This window comes from Callorhinus ursinus, unplaced genomic scaffold, assembly GCF_003265705.2.
Source record: "Callorhinus ursinus isolate GAN/ISIS: 27379988/994484 unplaced genomic scaffold, GSC_fseal_2.0 scaffold1, whole genome shotgun sequence".
In the NCBI taxonomy this organism is placed as follows: domain Eukaryota; kingdom Metazoa; phylum Chordata; class Mammalia; order Carnivora; family Otariidae; genus Callorhinus; species Callorhinus ursinus.
Genome location: NW_027397063.1, coordinates 117,996,426 through 118,015,323, shown reverse-complemented (window position 1 = coordinate 118,015,323; position 18,898 = coordinate 117,996,426). Strand labels below are relative to the sequence as shown.

General features: G+C 45.7%; 1 long non-coding RNA gene across 2 annotated transcripts; it reads right to left on the bottom strand.

The window, feature by feature from the left end:
• Positions 1–16,354: 16,354 nt before the first annotated feature.
• Positions 16,355–17,820, bottom strand: LOC112822789 (uncharacterized). 2 transcript variants are annotated; one of them, XR_003207793.2, is made up of 3 exons: positions 16,974–17,820; positions 16,749–16,870; positions 16,355–16,612 (listed from the first exon to the last, which is right to left on the bottom strand). It is a non-coding gene; the product is annotated as an uncharacterized lncRNA (long non-coding RNA). The 2 variants fall into 2 exon arrangements; XR_003207787.2 differs by having other exon boundaries at positions 16,749–17,820.
• Positions 17,821–18,898: the final 1,078 nt, after the last annotated feature.

Below are 18,898 nucleotides of genomic sequence, written 5' to 3'. Positions count from 1 at the left end.
CCCCAACCACAGCATTGCAAAATTTTCTCCTTTGCCACTTTATCCCAAATGGCAATTTAGAAACTGCAGCCACTGCGGCTCTGCAATCCTCCTTAGTGTCCCCAATCATCCGCACTGCGTGACGCCAACCTCCAAGAGCAAATTCGGGGTGTTAGATAATCTTCCAAGGCTGAGAGATGAGGGTCACCTTGTCAAGGCTGAGGAAGTCCACCCTCCCCTTCCCCATCCTGTAGCAGGTCCTGGACAAAAGTGGGAAGAGCTAGGTTTCCCTTCTCAGCCAGGTTTTTCAACTGCTGAGTTCAGTAAATGTCCATAGCACTCACGTTCTAGGATTCTGCAGCTGCCCCTTTGTATGTTAATACACTTTTTAAAAAATCCATAATAAGTTTGGGGGCCATAACTAAGAGATCTAAGGAATGGTCAGGATCTGGGAGAAACCAAAAGACTTAGTAATTTCCCAAGACACAAGGCAAGGGGGTGGAGGCAGGGTTCCAGAAGACCTGCCCTCCAACATTCACATGTAATGCAAATGCAAATAAATTTCCCCCTTCTGTTGCACCTTCCAGAATGGTGGATAATCCCATCTCAGATGGTGGCCAGATAAAATGACTCTCACTTCACATATAAGCTTACCTTGAATCTTCTGTTCTCAGGGGCACTGAGGAAACTGAGGCCTTTTTCCTGAACTCTTTTAACTGAAATGAAAAAGACGGTCCCAGGATGACCCCAAGACCAGAACAATGGCACCAGTGAGTCTTCATTAAGCACGTACCATGTGACAGATGCATGTGGTCCAACAGCCAGAGAGGAGAGCCAACGGCACACGAATGCATACAGCTGGGATTAATCCTAGCCGGCCCCAGGACCACCGCCACCAGCTCCTCCAGACAGCCTGCTCAGCCGGAGCTTGGGAAACTGAGCAATGTCTGCTATTTAAGGAATCCGATCCACCCAACCCTTATCAAGCCAGTCAGAAGGCAGCAGTTGCCAGTGAAGCCTTTGGGGAGATTTGCTCAAGTACGAAGCTGGACGTGGGTCTTGCACCAACACACTTGAGGGGAGGAGGCACTGGAAGGAGCAAGAAGAAAGATTAACCGAACTCTGCGGGGGGCGGGGGGGCAAGGTGGACCTCTGCGTGGGAGGCAGGGGGCCGGGCTGCAGAAACTGTGGGGTGGCACGCATCTCAGGCCCTTGCATGCCCCTGAATCCAGTTTGGGGCACCGGCAAGTGTGTTGAGGAAGAGAAGTAGCCCACCGTGGAGGGGTAAAAGGTCAGCAGCGTGGCTATACCCCAACAGGCTCGGTGATCTGACCAGCTCATTCCCCTTTTCTGACCTCAGCTTCCTTGTCAGCAAGAAATGAGATGGTTGTTCTGAATCTGTGGATTGGGATTTTTTTTTCTTGTAATAAAATTCATGTAACATAAAATGTGTTGTTACTGATAATTGGTACATTCCCAGTGTTGCACAACCACCATCACTCCCTAGTTGCAGGGCATCTTCATCACCCCCAAAAAGCCTGTACCCATGAAGCAGCCACTCCCCAGTACCCCCTCTCTGCGGCCCCTAGCAACCATGAATCTTCTTTCCGCCCCTGTGGACTTGCCTGTTCTGGATATTTCATATAAACAGAATCATACAATTCTATGGCCTTTTGTGACTGACTTCTGTCACTTAGCACAATGTTTGCAAGGTTCATACATGTTTGAGCATTTAGCAGCACTTCGTTTCTTTTTATGGCTGAATAATATTCCATTGTAGAGCTCTACTACTTTTATCTACCCATCAGTTGATAAACATTTATATGGTTTCCACCTCTTGGCTACTGTGAATAGTCAAACATTCCAATATTTGTGTACAAGGATCTGAGTATATCTATTTTGAAATCTTTGAGGTATATACCCAGGAGTTGAATTGCTGGGTCACATGGTGTTATGGACCAAATGTTTGTGCCTTCACAAAAGAAATCCTAAACCCCACAGTGATGGTATTTGGAGGTGAGGCCTGTGGGAGGTAATTGGGTTTAGTTGGGGTCATGGGAGTGGGGCCCCCATGAAGGGATTAGTAACTTAGAAAAAGAGGAAGAAATCAGAGCTCCTTCCCGACCCCCACGTGAGGATACTGGGAGAGGCAGCCATCTGTGAGCCAGAAAGAGGATCCTCACCAAGAACCTAACCCTGATCTCAGACTCCCATCCTCCAGAACAGTGAAAAATAAATGTCTGTTCTTTAAGCCACCCAGTCTATGGGATTTTGTTGTAGAAGCCCAAGCAGCAGACTAAGACATATGGTATTGTGTGTGTGTGTGTGTGTGTGTGTGTTTAAAGATTTTATTTACTTATTTTATTTTAGAGAGAGAGAGCAATCACATAAGCCCAGAGAGGGAGAGAATCTCAAGCAGACTTCCTGCTGACCATGGAGCCCAACATGGGGCTCGTTCTCATGATCCTGAGATCATGACCTGAGCTGAAACCAAGAGTTGGATGCTTAACCGACTGAGCCACCCAGGAACCCCTATGGTATTGTATGTTTAAGTGATTGAGGAATCCCAAACTCTTTTCCACAGTGGCTGAACCATTTTCCATTCCCACCATCAATGTTTGAAAGTTCTGTTTTCTCCCCAACCTTACCAACATGGGGACTCTTTTAAGCAGGAAGGGCATTTAGTAATAAAACTGCTTCTTTTTTTTTAAAGATTTTATTTATTTGTTTGTCAGAGAGAGAGAATGCAAAAGCATGGGAAGGGGCAGAGGGAAAGCAGGTGCCCCAATGAGCAGGGAGCCCGATGCAGGGTTCAATCCCAGGACCCTGGGATCATGACCTGAGCCGAAGGCAGACACATAACTAACTGACTGAGCCACCCAGGCATCCCAATGAAACTACTTCTTATAATGAATTCTTTCTTGGAACCCTGCTATAAGATAACAGATAAAAGAGAAACTGTTGGGGTGGAGGTGATAGTACTTCTGAGGAACCCCTAGGACTCTAAGAAACACAGTGTGAAAACCATTCGCTCCAGATAGGTTTGTTGGATCCTTCCTGGCTCGGAATCCACAGATCCCATCTTGACCTGCTTCCCTGCATCCAGGTCCTTGGAGGTTTGGCCTAGAGAGGACTCTCCCCATCTCCATCCCATGCTTCTAGGGAAGGCCCGAGGTTACAGTGCTCTTCCACTTGTGGTATGGGGCCCATCTGTGCAAGAATCATCTGGTTCTTGTTAAAATGAAAATTCTGGGATCCCACCCCAGACTTACAGAATGGGAATCTTTTTCAGAAGAACCCTGGAATTTACATTTTTTACATACTTCCAGATGATTTTGATGTCCCCAAATTTGAGAACCACTGGCCTGGAAGGGGCTGAGAGGTGAGGGATCTGCAGGTAGATGCTTCAGTGGGTAAGGCCAAAGAGCAACCATCTTGCTGAACTGTGGTGAGCTTCCTCCCTTGCTCTTTAAGTGAGAGAGAGGCATTGGATTTTGCTTTGGGATCCAAGTGCCAACTGGGGCTACCCAAAGGTCATACTGGCACCACCTCCTTCCCACAGGACTGTGAAGTTCCAAAGGATAAGGACCCTCTTATGCCCCTCAGAGACTGTGCACAGTGTTTAAGAATTTCCAAGTGCTGTTATTTTTTTTAATGATGGTTATTATGGTTACTTTTTTGAAATTTGAAAATATAGCAGATCAGTCATAAAGCAATGACTATTTATGCAAGTTTTAGCAGCGTTAAGCAATGCCTTCCTTGTGCTGAGAATCAACATTATTTACTTTGGGAATCTTGCCCAGATTTCTGTTAACTCATTCACACATAGCTTCTCCTCCCAGCCTTGTGACTCAGTGAGGTTTTCCCCGGCTGGGGCAAGGAAAACTGTTATGTACAGACCCAATCTAGTGCAATGAACTCATCAAGGATCATCAAAAGCCCCCTATTGCAGTTATACCCCCAGAGTAGAAACCCCCTCTTCAGGCTCTGCAGGGACTCCTCCAAGAATGAGTAGCTCCCCACTGTTTTGGTTATCCATTGCTATGTAACAAATCTCGCTGAAAATTAGTGACTTAACACAACAACCATTTTATTAGTCCTCACTGGTCTTTGGATTGACTAAGCTCAACTGAGCAGTTCTGCTCCTTCTGTTGGCTGTTGAGGCTACAGCCATCTGGGGGCTCAACTGGGCTGAAGAATCCAAGCTGGCTCACTCACATGGCTAGGAGCTAATACTGGCTGTCAGCTGGGAGCTTAGCTGGGCCTGCTGACTGAAATGTCCTATACATGCCCTCTTCACATGACTTGGGCTTCCCACAGTATGGCAGCTGGGCTGCAAGAGGGAGTATCCTAAGATCAAGTGTTCCAAGAGGGAGGAAGTGGTTTAAAGCACCGATCTGGGATTCAGCTCTGGCTCTAAGACCTTGGATAAATCATTTAATCTCCTAGAACCTAAACTTCCCTATCTGCCACATAAACATAATGCCTTTCTCATCAGAATGATTTGAAGACTGAGGGACGCCTGGGTGGCTCAGTGGGTTAAGCATCTGCCTTCGGCTCAGGTCATGATCCCAGGATCCTGGGATCAAGCCCTGCATCCGGCTCCCTGCTCAGCAGGGAGCCTGCTTCTTCCTCTGTCTCCTGCTCCCCTGGTTGTGCTTTCTCTCTTTCTCTCTGACAAATAAATTAATAAAATCTTAAAAAAAAAAAAGAGTATGTAGAATGATTTGAAGACTGAGATGGTGTACATAAAGCTCTTCACACAGTGCTCACACAGAGTGAGTTATGATCATGGGCACACCAATGCCTAATCCTAGGACATGCTGGATCTCTCCACTTTTTCTCCCAGCCTTACCCAGATTCCTCAATTGCCACCTCTCATTTGAAGAAAAGGGGGAGGTTGCTCTCTTTAATGGGATCCTGTAGGTCTAGATGCAGAAATTAGAAACTATGACATGACTCCTTGGAATTTATCTTAAAAGGAAAAAAATTTTACACATATTTGAAGATATTTGTAGGAAAATGTTCCTTGCAACAGTGTGAATAACATGTTACAATAACATGCTATCAAACTAAATGTCTATCAGTAGGGGATGAGAAATGATAACATTCATATTCTTCTGGATATTATTTGCTCTTAGGGCATCTAACAACTGATCATCCTTCCTCTTAGGGGAAAACTCTTAAGATAGGAAATAAACACCCGCGCTGTCTGCTACAGAGGCAAGAAGAAGGCAGATAAGGCCACTCCTGCTCCCTAGAATGCACGTAAGCTGAGTGTCGCCAGTGAAACGCTCTTGCCGAATGCTTTGCCCACAAAGGCACAGGCGCACTGATTTTCAAGATTGCCAAGTGACATATAGGTAAGTGTCTGGTGGAACAGAGCTGACCTAGACAACTCACCTTGGAACTGTTGTATACGAGAGAAACTTTTCTTCATTAAGCCACTCTAAATTAGGCTTTTTATGTTATAGCAGCTTAGCTTATACTAGTTATGGTGACTTTAGAACATGGCCACATTCCTTCTATTGAGAAGTAGGGTCTATGTTCCCTCCTCTCAAATCAGGGCAAGACTGTGACCGCTTAGATCAATGGACTGTAGTGAAAGAGGACTTCCAAGGCTAGGTCATGAAAGGCCACATAGCCTTCTCCCTGCTTATTAGAACACTAGCTCCTGGAGCACTGAGCCACCCTGTAAGAAGTCAGACTACCCAGAGGCTGCCACATTATGAGGAAGCCTAAGCCATATACAGGGGCCATGTATAGGCACTCTGGTCATAAGTTCTAGCTCACGGGGCGCCTAGGTGGCTCCATCAGTTGAGTGTCCAACTCTTGATTTTGGCTCGTGTCATGATCTCAGGGTTGTGAGAGAGAGCCCCACGTTGGGCTCTGTGTTCAGTCTGCTTGAGATTCTCTCTTCCTTTCCCTCTGCCCTCCCCCACACTCTCTCCCAAAATAAATAAACAAATTAAAAAAAAAAAAACCTTCTCCCTTAGCTCAGGGTTCAAGTCATCCCAGCCAAATCTCAAACATGTGAATGAAGAAGCTTCCAGCTGATTCCATTACCCTCTCCCGACAACAGATTTCATCTCTTAGTTTGAATTTTCCCAGCCGAGGTCCCAGACATCGTGACATCATCCCTGCTATATCCTGTTAGAATTCCTGACCCACAGACTATATGAGCATATCAAAATAGCAGTTGTTTTATTCCACTAAGTTTTATGAATTGTTATACTGCAATAGCTACTATATACTATACTGCAATGGGCTATCAATACTTTTTCAAAAAATTCCTCTTTTGCCGATTCAATTAACCAGACTTGGTTCCTGTTGTTGCAATCAAGAATCTTGATTGGTAGATATACAATGAAACACTCCACAATGCTTAAACTGATGGAGCTCTATATTAACTGTCACAGAAAGATGTTCACAATGTAGTTTTAAGTGAAAATGGCAGGTTCCAAAACAGGTACAGAATAGTTCTATTTTTGTAAACTAAAATTATTTTTGCATAGAGTAAATTCTAGGATGCTATGTACTAAAATTATACAGTATTGTGCTTAGGTATTGGAATTACAGGGTTTTTGTGTTCTTGTGCTTATCTGTATATTCTAATTTTTAAATAATGAATATCATTACACAGGTACTTGTATAATTTTTTAAATTAAAAAATATTTTTTAAAAATTAAGCCAGCATCATAGATCAAAGAATTTGAGAGTACTTGGCATACCTCTCCACCTTTGAGGATTTTGTACATTGCCCAGTGAGAGACCCAAAAGTACAATCTTTAGGAAGTATGATAGTCCCTAATTCCTCCTCTCCCTATAAACATATGCTGTTTCTCACATCAAGTAGTGTTTGGGGGCGCTTGGCTGGGTCATTTGGGAGAGCATGCAAGTCTTGATCTCAAAGTCATAGTTCAAACCCCATGTTGGGCACAGAGATGATTTTAAAAAAATAGTAGTGTTTAGGGGCGCCTGGGTGGCTCAGTTGGTTGAGCGACTGCCTTCAGCTCAGGTCATGATCCTGGAGACCCAGGATTGAGTCCTGCATCAGGCTCCCTGCTCAGCGGGGAGTCTGCTTCTCCCTCTGACCCTCCCCCCTCTCATGCTCTCTCTCTCACAAATAAATAAAATCTTTAAAAATAAATAGTAGTGTTTAGTTACCCTTTTTTTAAGTCTGGGCTGTGTCTGTGACTGCTTTGGCCAGTAGAATACAGCACATTTGAGGATTTCTGATCTCAAGACTTAGGAAGATTGGTAGCTTTTGTTTCTTCCTCTTACATGCTTGTTCTTGGGATGTTCCTTCTTAGAACCTAGCCCAATCAGGGCGCCTGGGTGGCTCAGTTGGTTAAGCGACTGCCTTTGGCTCAGGTCATGATCCTGGAGTCCCGGGATCGAGTCCCACATCGGGCTCCCAGCTCAGCGGGGAGTCTGCTTCTCCCTCTGACCCTCTTCCCTCTCATGCTCTCTATCTCTCATTCTCTCTCTCTCAAATAAATAAATAAAATCTTTAAAAAAAAAAAAAAAAAACACAAGAACCTAGCCCAACCCATGTGGCAGAGAAACAAGACTCTCCAGTTGGCAGCCTCAGCTGAGCTCCTAGCCAATAGCCAACACCAACTGCCAGCCATGTGAGTCATTTGGAATTCCAACACAACCAAGCCCCAGATGACTTCAGCTCTAGCCAACAATATATGGGGCAGAAAAACCACCCAGCTGAGCACTGTTAACCCATAGACTCATGAGAGGTACTAAAATGGTGTTGCTTTGGGGCACCTGGGTGGCTCAGTCATTAAGCATCTGCCTTCGGCTCAGGTCATGATCCCAGGATCCTGGGATCGAGCCCCGCATCGGGCTCCCTGCTCCGCGGGAAGCCTGCTTCTCCCTCTCCCACTCCCCCTGCTTGTGTGCCCTCTCTCACTGTCTCTCTCACTGTCAAGCAAATAAATAATATCTTAAAAAATAAATAAAATAAAATGGTGGTTGTTTTAAACCACTAAGTTTTGGGATAATGTGGTAGCCAGCCTCCAAGATGGCTCCAATGATCCCCACCTTCTGATATTCACATCCTTGTATAGTCCCTTTGCACACTGTACCAGGGCTGGTCTTGTACATACAGTAGAAGTGTTGTGTGGTATGTTACTTCCAAGATTAGATTATAAAAGACCTTATTGTTTCTCTCTTGGTCACTCTCTCAAGTGACTCTTCATGTTGTGGAAAAAAATCTACATAAGATGACCAACTTGTTGCCAGGTCGCCCAGGACTTTCCTGGTTTTAGACTGAGAGTCTCATTCTGAACCCCCTCAGTCCTGAGCAAACCAGGATGGTTGGCCACCCTACACCCATGTGGTAAGGAACTGAGGCCTTTGGACAACAGTGTGCTAGAAACTGAGGCCTCTTGCCATAACTGCATGTGGTGTGCCATCTTGGAAACAGATCCTCCAGCCCCAGGCAAGCCTTCAAATGACTACAGCCCCAGCTGACCACTTACAACCTTGTAAAAGACCCTGATCCAGAACCACCCAGTTAAGCTGATCCCAAATTCCTGAACCCCAGAACTTGTATAAGATAATGAATACTTGCTATTTTAAGATGCTAAATTTGGGGTCATTTGTTAAATACCAATAGATAATTTATACAGGTGGTCTGTTACACCCAAATAGGTAACAGAAACAGAAGCATGTTCCTGTTCTCCACCCTGCTATAAACAGCTGTGATGATCTTTCTGTCTGGGGACTTCCTTTCCTGAAAATCAACCTGAGGGAATTTTGCCTCTGGAATTCCTGAGGGCCCCTGCTTGCTGCTGGGGAAGCTCGTTCCAATTCTAATTGTCTTCCAAGTGTTAACAATGAATCTCTTGGGCTCACAAGGTCCTCCCACCTCTCCATTTCCAAATGCTCTCTGAGGCCCTCCTGATTTCCCAGAAGGCCTGAGGTGCTTACCGGACTGCTTAAACAGTCTTCTCTGCTAGAAAGTACCCCTGATCTCTGACAACATGAATATCTGTGTGCAGAAAACAATGCATGGGGTGTGTGATCTGCAGGGCTTGCAGATGGTTTGTGAGGATCTGGGAGACTTGACCTCAAATCTTTTCTGACCAGGCACCAAAGTATTTGAGATTTCACCTTTTGAATGTGATTAAGTCACTTGGAAGGGCCAGTTTATTCACCAGCACCTTCTTCTGGTTGAGCTTTAAAGAGTTCTTCCCTGCGAACCATGAGAGACGATGGACTGAAAAACAACCTGAGGGTTCTAGAGGGGAGGGGGGTGGGGGGATGGGTTAGCCTGGTGATGGGTATTAAAGAGGGCACGTTCTGCATGGAGCACTGGGTGTTATGCACAAACAATGAATCATGGAACACTACATCAAAAACTAATGATGTACATCAAAAGCTAATGATGTAATGTATGGTGATTAACATAACAATAAAAATTTTTTAAAAAACTAATGATGTAATGTATGGTGATTAACATAACAATAAAAGGGCGCCTGGGTGGCTCAGTTGGTTAAGCGACTGCCTTCGGCTCAGGTCATGATCCTGGAGTCCCGGGATCGAGTCCCACATCGGGCTCCCTGCTCGGCGGGAAGTCTGCTTCTCCCTCTGACCCTCTTCCTTCTCGTGCTCTCCATCTCTCATTCTCTCTCTCTCAAATAAATAAATAAAATCTTTTAAAAAAAAAACATAACAATAAAAATTTAAAGAGAAAAAAAAAAAAGAGTTCTTCCCTGCCCGGGGTAGCATAAGAGCAGGGGGAAATTAGTCCAGGGGAGCACAAAAGGCAGGGGGGCCCCCAGAAAGCTGATCTTGGCTCCATTTCCAGTCTAGTATGGGGTGACACTGACTCTGTCTACAGGCAGGCCATGGGCCACACGCAGGCAGGGCGCCCAGCATGCTTGGGCAGACTGCTGTGTACGCCCAGAGAGCCAGAGACACCTGGAAAGTGGATAAAGATACAAGTAACATGTGCTGAGCTCTGAGTTTTCTGGAGCTGCCATAGCAAAGTACCACAAACTGTGTGGCTTAAAATAACAGAAAACTATCCTCTTACAGTCCTGAAGCCAAAAGTCCAAAATTAAAGTCTAAGCAGGTTTGGTTCCTTCTGGGGCTGTGAAGGAGAATCTATCCCATACCTCTCTTTCAGCTTCTGGCGGTTTGCTGGTAATCTTGGGCATCCGCATCACCCTGATCTCCTGTTCATATGGCGTACTCCCTGTGTGTCTCTCTCTCTGTGTCCAAATTTCCCATCCTAATTGACCCCATCTTAACCTCATCATCTGCAAAGACCCCATTTCCAAATAATATTATATCCACAGAGACTAGGAGTTAGGACTTCAACATCTGTGAGGGAGCACAATTCAAACCACTGAGCATTTAGTAAAAATAGTAAATATCCATGAAATGCCAGGCATTTGGTAGGATAGGTCTTTTGTATACATCATTCCTGCTCTTCACAAAGATTTCCCAATTTTATAGCTATAGAAACAGGATCAGGGACGCCTGGGTGGCTCAATCAGTTAAGTGTCTGCCTTTGGCTCAGGTCGTGATCCCAGGGTCCTGGGATCAAGTCCTGCATTGGGCTCCTTGCTCTGCAGGGAGCCTGCTTCTCCCTCTGCTTGTTCCCTCTCTCTCTCACAAATAAATAAATAAAATCTTTAAAAAAATAAAAAATAAAACAACAGAATATTTTAAAAAATAATAATAATAAAGCAAGAGGATCAGAAAGATTACAGGGCTTATCCTAACTCACATAGCTAGAAAATGTAGGTTCTGGAATCAGATAGCCTGGCTTCACCACTTAGCTGGGAAGGAGGCCTTGGACAAGTTACTTAACCTCTCTGAACCTCTGTTTCTTCATTTGTAAATAAAGTGAAGATAATAATTGTGCCCCCATCCATGCTGAGTTGTTGCAAAAATTTAAAAAGATAATGCACAGAGCCTTACACATAGTAATTCCTGAACTCATGTAACTGTTATGATAAGTAGTGGGGTCAAGATTTAAATCCACATCTCCTTAGCTCTGATACCTTCATTCTCTCCTCTATGATGCAGCACAACCAGGTGCCAGGTACTTCTTCATCCATGATCTCACTGAATCTTCACTGTATTTTATGGATGAAGGACTGAGATAGAGAGAGGTGAGGTGCCCGGACCAAGGTCACCTAGCGGATAAAACTTTCTAATCTAGCCCTGCTAACTCTAATAAATTTTCCATTACGTAACCCCTTATCCCAGTGCACAGATACAATGTAGTAGAACACTGTCCTCCATCATGGTTTGCTAATAATCTCTGGATCCAAAGGAGTCAGCCAAGATTAAGAGCTCAGTCAGTGGCCCACCCCAAGACTATGGCAGGCAAAGAATTCTGTTTCCATAACAGCTCCTGCCCGTTCAGAAAGCTCAGTCCAGAAGAGATACTATTTTTTTCTTGAGAAAGTCCTTCGGAAGGAAGAACTCTCTCTCTCTCTCTCTCTCACACACACACACACACACACACACACAGGAAGAGAGAGAGAGAGAGAGAGAGAGAGAGAGAGAGAGAGAGAAAGCTTATACTGGACCTCACTCCTGGAACAAAGTAACTAACCATTGAAAGGGGATGGGTTATATAAGATTTCTCAGTTAGAAAGCCTGAAAAGTAAGAACCAGCTGCTAGGCCCAATCCAAAATTCCCTGGCAAACGAGGGTAGAGAAGATTCCAACAGGCAAAAATAAAAACCAAAAAACCATGTAAACACCTCAGAGGTAAGCTCCTTAAGATTTCTCTGTCAGGACAGAAAGAGAGACAAAGCAGCCAGGTTCTCTGGCCAGGCCTTTCTGGGACCTTCCTTCCACCACCTCTGCCCCAGCGGCCCTTCCACACCAAGCTCAGCCCTACAAACACCTAAGCAGGGCGGCCTTGGAGTAAGGCTTCCTCTGGCCCATAGACAAGTTGGTTTAGCCTGCACACAGTTTTTGTTAGTTGTTAACAATTTCAAAGTGAGACATTTCACATAAGACTTCTTGTTTTTGGCTTCTTTTGGAAAATGAAGTTCTGACCAAGTGGCTCTGTGTCCCTGAGGGGCCACTGTGAGCCAAAGCTGAGTAGTGGCTGCCTCCAAGTTGACTATTTTTATACCTATCCCACTTGACTCATTTATCTTCCTTGCCTGACCCTTCTAGGCACTTGGGGTTTTCACTCAGGCCAACTGAGACCTCCCCTCTGCTACCAGATAAAAGAGATCTTGCCCTCCCCTGGCATTCAAAAGTCCCTCACAGCATGGCTTATTCAGACTTAGCACCTGTGACTACACTTCATTCCAAATTTATCTACTCCTTCATCTCCAAACAGGTCCCGGATTTTCCCACATTGGTTCTTTGGCTAGGGCTGTTTTATTTCCTCCAAGATGCCTTCCACCCCAGCTCGGCCAGAACTCTTCCACCATACCCTGTAAGGTCATATGAAAAAAAAAAAAAAAAAAAAAAGACCTTCTCAGAACGTCCCAAACAGATGCAAGCTTTCTTTCATTCAATGCTTGAAAGCACCTTGTCATTTTGAAGTCTTCACACATTTGCATATTACAGTTTCTCTTCCTGTGATTCTTCCCCCACTAGCCAGTGGCTCTGGCTGGGCCCAGCCTTGCAGTCGGCTTCACCACAGCATTAGACCCATGAACAAGGACGCTCTCTTGACCCTCCAGACCAGCCCAGTCACCACTGATCTAATGCCTCAGTTCATGCCACATGGAGCAGAGGAATTGCCTGGCTAAGACTCCTGACTTTTGTGACAACTGTGAGAAATGGTAAAAGGGTTGTTGTTTAAGCCACTAAGTTTTAGGCTAGTCTGTTACACAGCAGTAGATAACTGAGACAGTTGGGAGAATAACAAAGTGTTTAATCTTGTTAATTATTTTCTTCAAGTCTTTTTACCAAAAAAAAAAGTGTGTGTGTGTGTGTGTGTGTGTGTGTATGTGTGTACATGCACACATAACTTAGAGAAGGGGAAGAGAACAAGTATTTATTGAGTTCCTAATTTGATTTCTGTCTGGCCATTTTACATGCATTATCTCTAATACTCAAGACAATCCAGCTTATTTTTTTTTTTAAGATTTTATTTATTTGTCAGAGAGAGAGGGGGAGAGAGCACAAACGGGGGAGAGGGAGAAGCAGAGTCCCCACTGATTAGGGAGCCTGATGCGGGGCTCGATCCCAGGACCCTGGGATCATGACCTGAGCCAAAGGCAGATGTTGAACTGACTGAGCCACTCACGCGTCCCAATCCAGCTTATAGCATTATTTACATCTAAAAAAAGAAGCCAAAGCCCAAAGAAGTTCAGTCACTAGCAGATGATCACACAGCTCGTGAGTGGGGGAAATGGGAATTGAATGCCCAGTCTGGTCTATCCAGCTACAAGATTCAGGCTTTTGTTACCACCTCACCTCCCTATAAACACCTCTCTGGGCTCCAACTGTGGTCGACATTCCACTTAATGTGACACCATATGTGGTCTCTTCATATGGCTGCAAAGCCTTCAGACCTTCCTATTAAATGGCCATATACATATATTTTTTAAAAATTTATTTATTTGAGGGAGAGAGAAAGCAGGGGAGGGGCAGAGGGAAAGGAAGAGAATCTCCAGCAGACTCCCTGCTGAGCGTGGAGCCCGACACGGGGCTCGTTCCCATGACCCTGAGATCATGACCTGAGCTGAAACCAAGACTCCACACTTAACTGAATGAGGCACCCAGGTGCCCAGTAAATGGCCACATATTATTCTAATTATAGTTTACATACCATTCCCCTCCTGTTGAGCATTTACATTCCTTCCAGATCTTCTTTTTGCCATTAAAAGCATTCTGACAGTTGCATCATGCCACAGAGTAGGAATTCTAAAGGGAGGGGTGAGCCTTTCTTGGGTTCCTTGGGTCTTACCAGGAGTCTCATCTACCCGACTTCTCCAGCCATTCTCCTCTCCACACTGACTGCCGTAGTGAACCTGGGTGTACAGTTGCCTAAGGAAAGTGTCCTAGGTGGAGCAGAGAAAGAGGAGAGAAAGAGCTGCCTTGAAACTCACACCCATTCAGCCCAGATGAGTTAATCACCTTTTATCAAGTTAATGCAGACCTCATTAATCTTAAATAGCTTTGGCAGCTGGAAAAATGAAGATTATGTCAGGATTCTTGTTGATTTTGAAAAGATTACAAATCCTGTTATTTCTAAAGGGCCAGGTAAAAGGTTTTTAAATCCTGTTAAGAATTTTAGCCCATACCCTGAGAGCAATGGGTAGCCATTAAACGGTTTTAAACAGAGGAGTGATGACCCAATCTGATTTTTATCTGGAAAGAACACCCCGGATGGAGGGCAATGGCAGGATTTAGTGATTGAGAGGATGGAGGGTGGGGGTAGGGAGGACTCCAGCATAGCCGGGGCGGTGGGGGGCGGGGGGGCGGATAGGAGGAGAAGCCGGAAGGGAATAATGGGACCAGGTGAGCTAGGGGTGTCTAGGGGCAGCACCGGGGCCAGGCCGACTTCTGCCAGGACCAGGGACGCAGACCTGGGAGGGAGGGCCCCAAAGGCCAGGAGGGAGAGAGATCTGGAGAGCCACAGCAGGCCCAATAGGAGAAGTGAGGACACAGGGGGAAGGCCCTGAGGCCTCAGCAGCCCATGAGGCTGCGAGCCCTTTCCTTCCTAGGAGGGGAGTCCCAAACTACCCCATCTTAAGGGGCTGTTTGAGCTGGTCATCACGTCCCTGGAGGGTTTCAGTTCAAAGATTCCCATGGATTTTACACTTAGGGGAAAGCACTACCCCAGATGGAGCCCCAGGAAGAAAATCCCCTTGTTTCTGACCTCCCTTCCTTGCCTACCTGTAGTTTTCCTTTTGCCCTCTTTCTTTTTAAGCCCAAGAGGAGGAGCTAAGGTATGTAAAAGTAAACAAATCTATAAAACATGAAACCTATCATCTTTGAACAGAAAGCCAGTATCCACCAAATCTACAGGAGGGCCAGTGGTGCTGTGAGTTTCATGGGGGGGAAGCTAGAGGGGGCCAGGTAGGCAGGGTCAAGGAAAGAAGTCCAGGAAGGGGCAAGCCGGGGCAGAGGACTCTGGAGACAGTATTTGGAGAGAGCTGGGACAGAAAGTCCTTGGGGAACCCAGAGGGTTAATAGTCTAGCTACATACTTAGAGTCGGTTTCAACTGAGGCTGGTCAGGCAAGTCCAGGTCATTTTTGTTCCAACTGTCATATTTGAGAGTTAAGAGAGGAGATTTTTCAGGCTTCACATTTTCTACACCCAGGCAAAGGGGCTCCCTTCCGTGTAGGCTATCCTGGGAAATGTGAAGGGCCTACGGATGCGGCAATTGGGTGGGTAGATGGTGATAAACCCTCTTGGAACAACTGCAGATCTGCTACAATTTGGCGGGTGGGGCAGGGGTAGGTTGGGATCTGAGCTTCTTAGCCATGGGCGTGGGGGCAGAGGGGGGGAGGAGGCGCCGTATCACTAAGAGCCTTTAATTAACTTTGCCATTTTACGGAGAATTTACGAATGGAGTTATTCTTGGTCCAGCTATGTTTGTCAGTGGGTTCAATACATAACATATAATTGTTACATAAATTTACAATTGTTTACAAATACATGACATGGTATTTGTTCCTCCGGGGCCAAGACCCACAGATGCCAGTAGGAAGGAGATTTGCCAGCAACAAGGGAGAAAGCCCCAGGCAACCTCACAAAAATTTTCCAGTTTCTAACCTTTCAGCATTCCTCAGGCAGGGCCTTCTATTGTGTGGAAAGGTCCCCTGAGGCTGGTGGGGAGGGGGGGGCTGTTGAAGAGGGCAGATCACAGAATCACACCATCTAAGATTAACTCCATACAGGAGGTTGGGTCATGATCATCCAAATGCTTTCTTCTTCTGTATAATAATCTGACAGGAGGCTTATCAGTGATTACCTAAGGAGACCCATAGCTTCTTCCCTCAGATGCTGGACTGAGGAGTAGTAGGCCAGGAAGTCCAGTTCTCTTTGGGCTGAGTGGGAGAGGGACTCCCCAGCTCCAAAGACTGAGTGGAACAGCCGGTAGTAGTGAAGTGCTCAGTCTGTCACTAGACAGTATTTTTTATAGTGGCCATTTTGATCCAGACATCTTGAGGTCACAGACAGTTTAACGTGAGTAAAAACTATATAATCAGATTTGAGAGAAGATGCCAAAATACTAAGTTACTTCATATTTAGTAACTGCAAATATAAAGCATGGCACTTTTTTTTCTGTCAACAAATTGTTCAGTGATTGTCTCCTCTGGGGTGGACACTGGAGACCAGGAATGAAGAAGAAGCAGGGCCAGAGAGGACAGATACAAGGAAGGGCCCCCAAACACCCCACAGAACTGTGATTCATGATACGTGCCTTAGCGATAACATGAACACTCTTGATAACAACGATACCTAACATTACTTGGGTTGACAATTCCAGGCACTGAGCTGAGCGGTCCTCTATTCATTCCCTCCTACAGTCCTCCCAACTCCACAGGCAGGTGTGTTCATCATCGCCCTTACAGATGAAAACACCCGAGCGGCAGAGAAGTTAAGAGACTTGCTGGGAAGAGGCAGAGCTGCGATTTGAATCCAGGTCTGACTCCAGAAAGCAGGCACTTGACCCTGAAGTAAAGAGCAGGAAGAAGAAATAAAGGACTTGCCTTTGGCGTGGGGGAGACCTCTCTGTGCTCCCTGTACCCTCATCCTTGCCCTGCCCTCTCAGCCCAAGTAGGAATGACGGTTGCATTGACCTACTGACCTGGTAACCGGGGCCAGAGGACTTCACATCTACTTGTCGAGTCATGAGATAGGACCGGGAATGGAGTCAGGGTCAGCAACAGGATAATCATGCCTTTCCAACATAATTACGTCCTTTGCACTCTGTGATCAAAATGATTGAGTCATAAGGTTTTGCTTAGTGCCAGAGCCATCTGACTTGCTCTCAAAGAGATCACCCAGGGTTGTTTTACTTTGATGAATTTACCAGAGAGCTGAACCTGTTTCACAGCCAAGTCGGTGCTCTGAGGTCCAGCTGCCTGGAGAAGCCTGACTCCCAGCGATCCAACTCATAGGAGGCTGAAGTATATAGCCAGATACTCGCGTATTCATTTACAGTTGGTGTTAGTCCTTCAGTAAATGGAATGCTCCTCCCTCAACTGGGGTACCCTTTTCCCAGTATCAGCAGTCAGAGAGCCAAATCAGCCATCAGCTGGCTGTTTGTTGAGTATATCCCAAGAGTTAGCTGTGGGCAGATTTCTTTTAAGTCAGGGTGGGGCTTAGTGAGTCATCACCACCTCACAGCAGGGCACATCTGTATGAGCTCCAGTTTCCTGTTGCTCTTTCCCTGACAGTGGTAGGTAATAAGTGTCACCTGCTGGCCTCTTGGCTTTACCCTACTTCTTTTTCCTTTCTATTCTCCAGCCTCCTCCCTCATTCTTGTTTTCTGCTTTCTCCATACGACACAGTTGATAAGATTGCTGATCATTTGGGACGCCCGGGTGGCTCAGTCGGTTCAGCAACTGCTTTCGGCTCAGGTCATGACCTCAGGGTCCTGGGGTCGAGCCCCACGTCAGGCTCTCTGCTCATCAGGGAGTCTGCTTCTCCCTCTCACTCTGCCTCTGTGCTTTCCCATCTCTCTCAAAAAATAAAATCTTAAAAAAAAAAAAGATTGCTGATCATTCAATTGTTATTACATTCCAGCCCTGCCCTCCCTAAGATTACATCAGAGAAGTGATCTGATGGGTGGGTGGGTTGGTCCAAGCTCTTCCTTTAGGTATGGCTTTTTGTATTTATTCTCAGATATATTAGGTTGAACCATATGAAATCGCTATTTGGGCAGGCCAAAAACAGTCAAAGAGCAGCAACTCTATGTGGTTCAACTAACAGCAGACCAGATTTATTAGGGGTGGGCTTAATGAGTCCAAACCCTGTTTGCAAAGCGTGGTGGTAAGTGTATGTGTGGGTGTGGGGGGGGGTATACGGTCATACATGGCAGCCTTTTGCATATCTCTGGAAACAGGTTTCTCTGGCTAGCCACTGGTGTCTGGGACCTCGTTCCTCTTGCTTTCCATTCAGCCTCTGAGTAGGGCCTTAATGTCAGGGATGCCTAAGGAGGGACTTGAGGCTGAGGGAAAAAGTCAAATTCTTTGTTATACATGAGAGTATGCATTCTGAGGCCAAGAGAGAACAATTTGAAGGAACCCCGTTAGATAGTCCCATATCTTGTTTATTCCCCTGTTAATGTGAAAAAAATGGGGACTAATGGAAATATTTTTACATTCTACAAACATTAGTCAAACCCCTTGTGATGCAGGCTGATGCCCCACACCAGTCCTACCTTCCAGGGTTTTCACTGGCTGTTGTTGTATGTACATATACTTGTCTGTTTCTGGTAGCAGCTTACCATACAGTAAGCTCTGTGAGGGTAGGCCCCATCTCTGACCTACTTACCCTTAACACCTGTCGTAGGGCCTGGCACAGAGTAGGTGCTCATTTTATTTTATTTATTTATTTTTTAAAGATTTTATTTATTTATGAGAGAGAGAGAGAGACAGAGGCAGGCAGAGGGAGAAGCAGGCTCCTTGCTCAGCAAAGAGCCCAATGTGGGACTCGATCCCAGGACCCCGGGATCGTGACCCGAGCCGAAGGCAGACGCTTAACCGACTGAGCCACCCAGGCGCCCCTAGGTGCTCATTTTAAAAAATGTTTTAATAAATGAATGAGTGAGTGAATGAATGAAGTTAAACAACAAGCAAATCATGAAAATACCAGGAAGGCATCAAATACCATACCAAACAAAAGGTCTCTGGACCTTTAAAGGTCAGGAGCCAGGCTGCCTACAGAAGTCAGCCAAGGCTCCCCAGAGGAAGTGGCCTGAAGGCATTTGCTCCCCAGTTGGAAAAGGCTGAT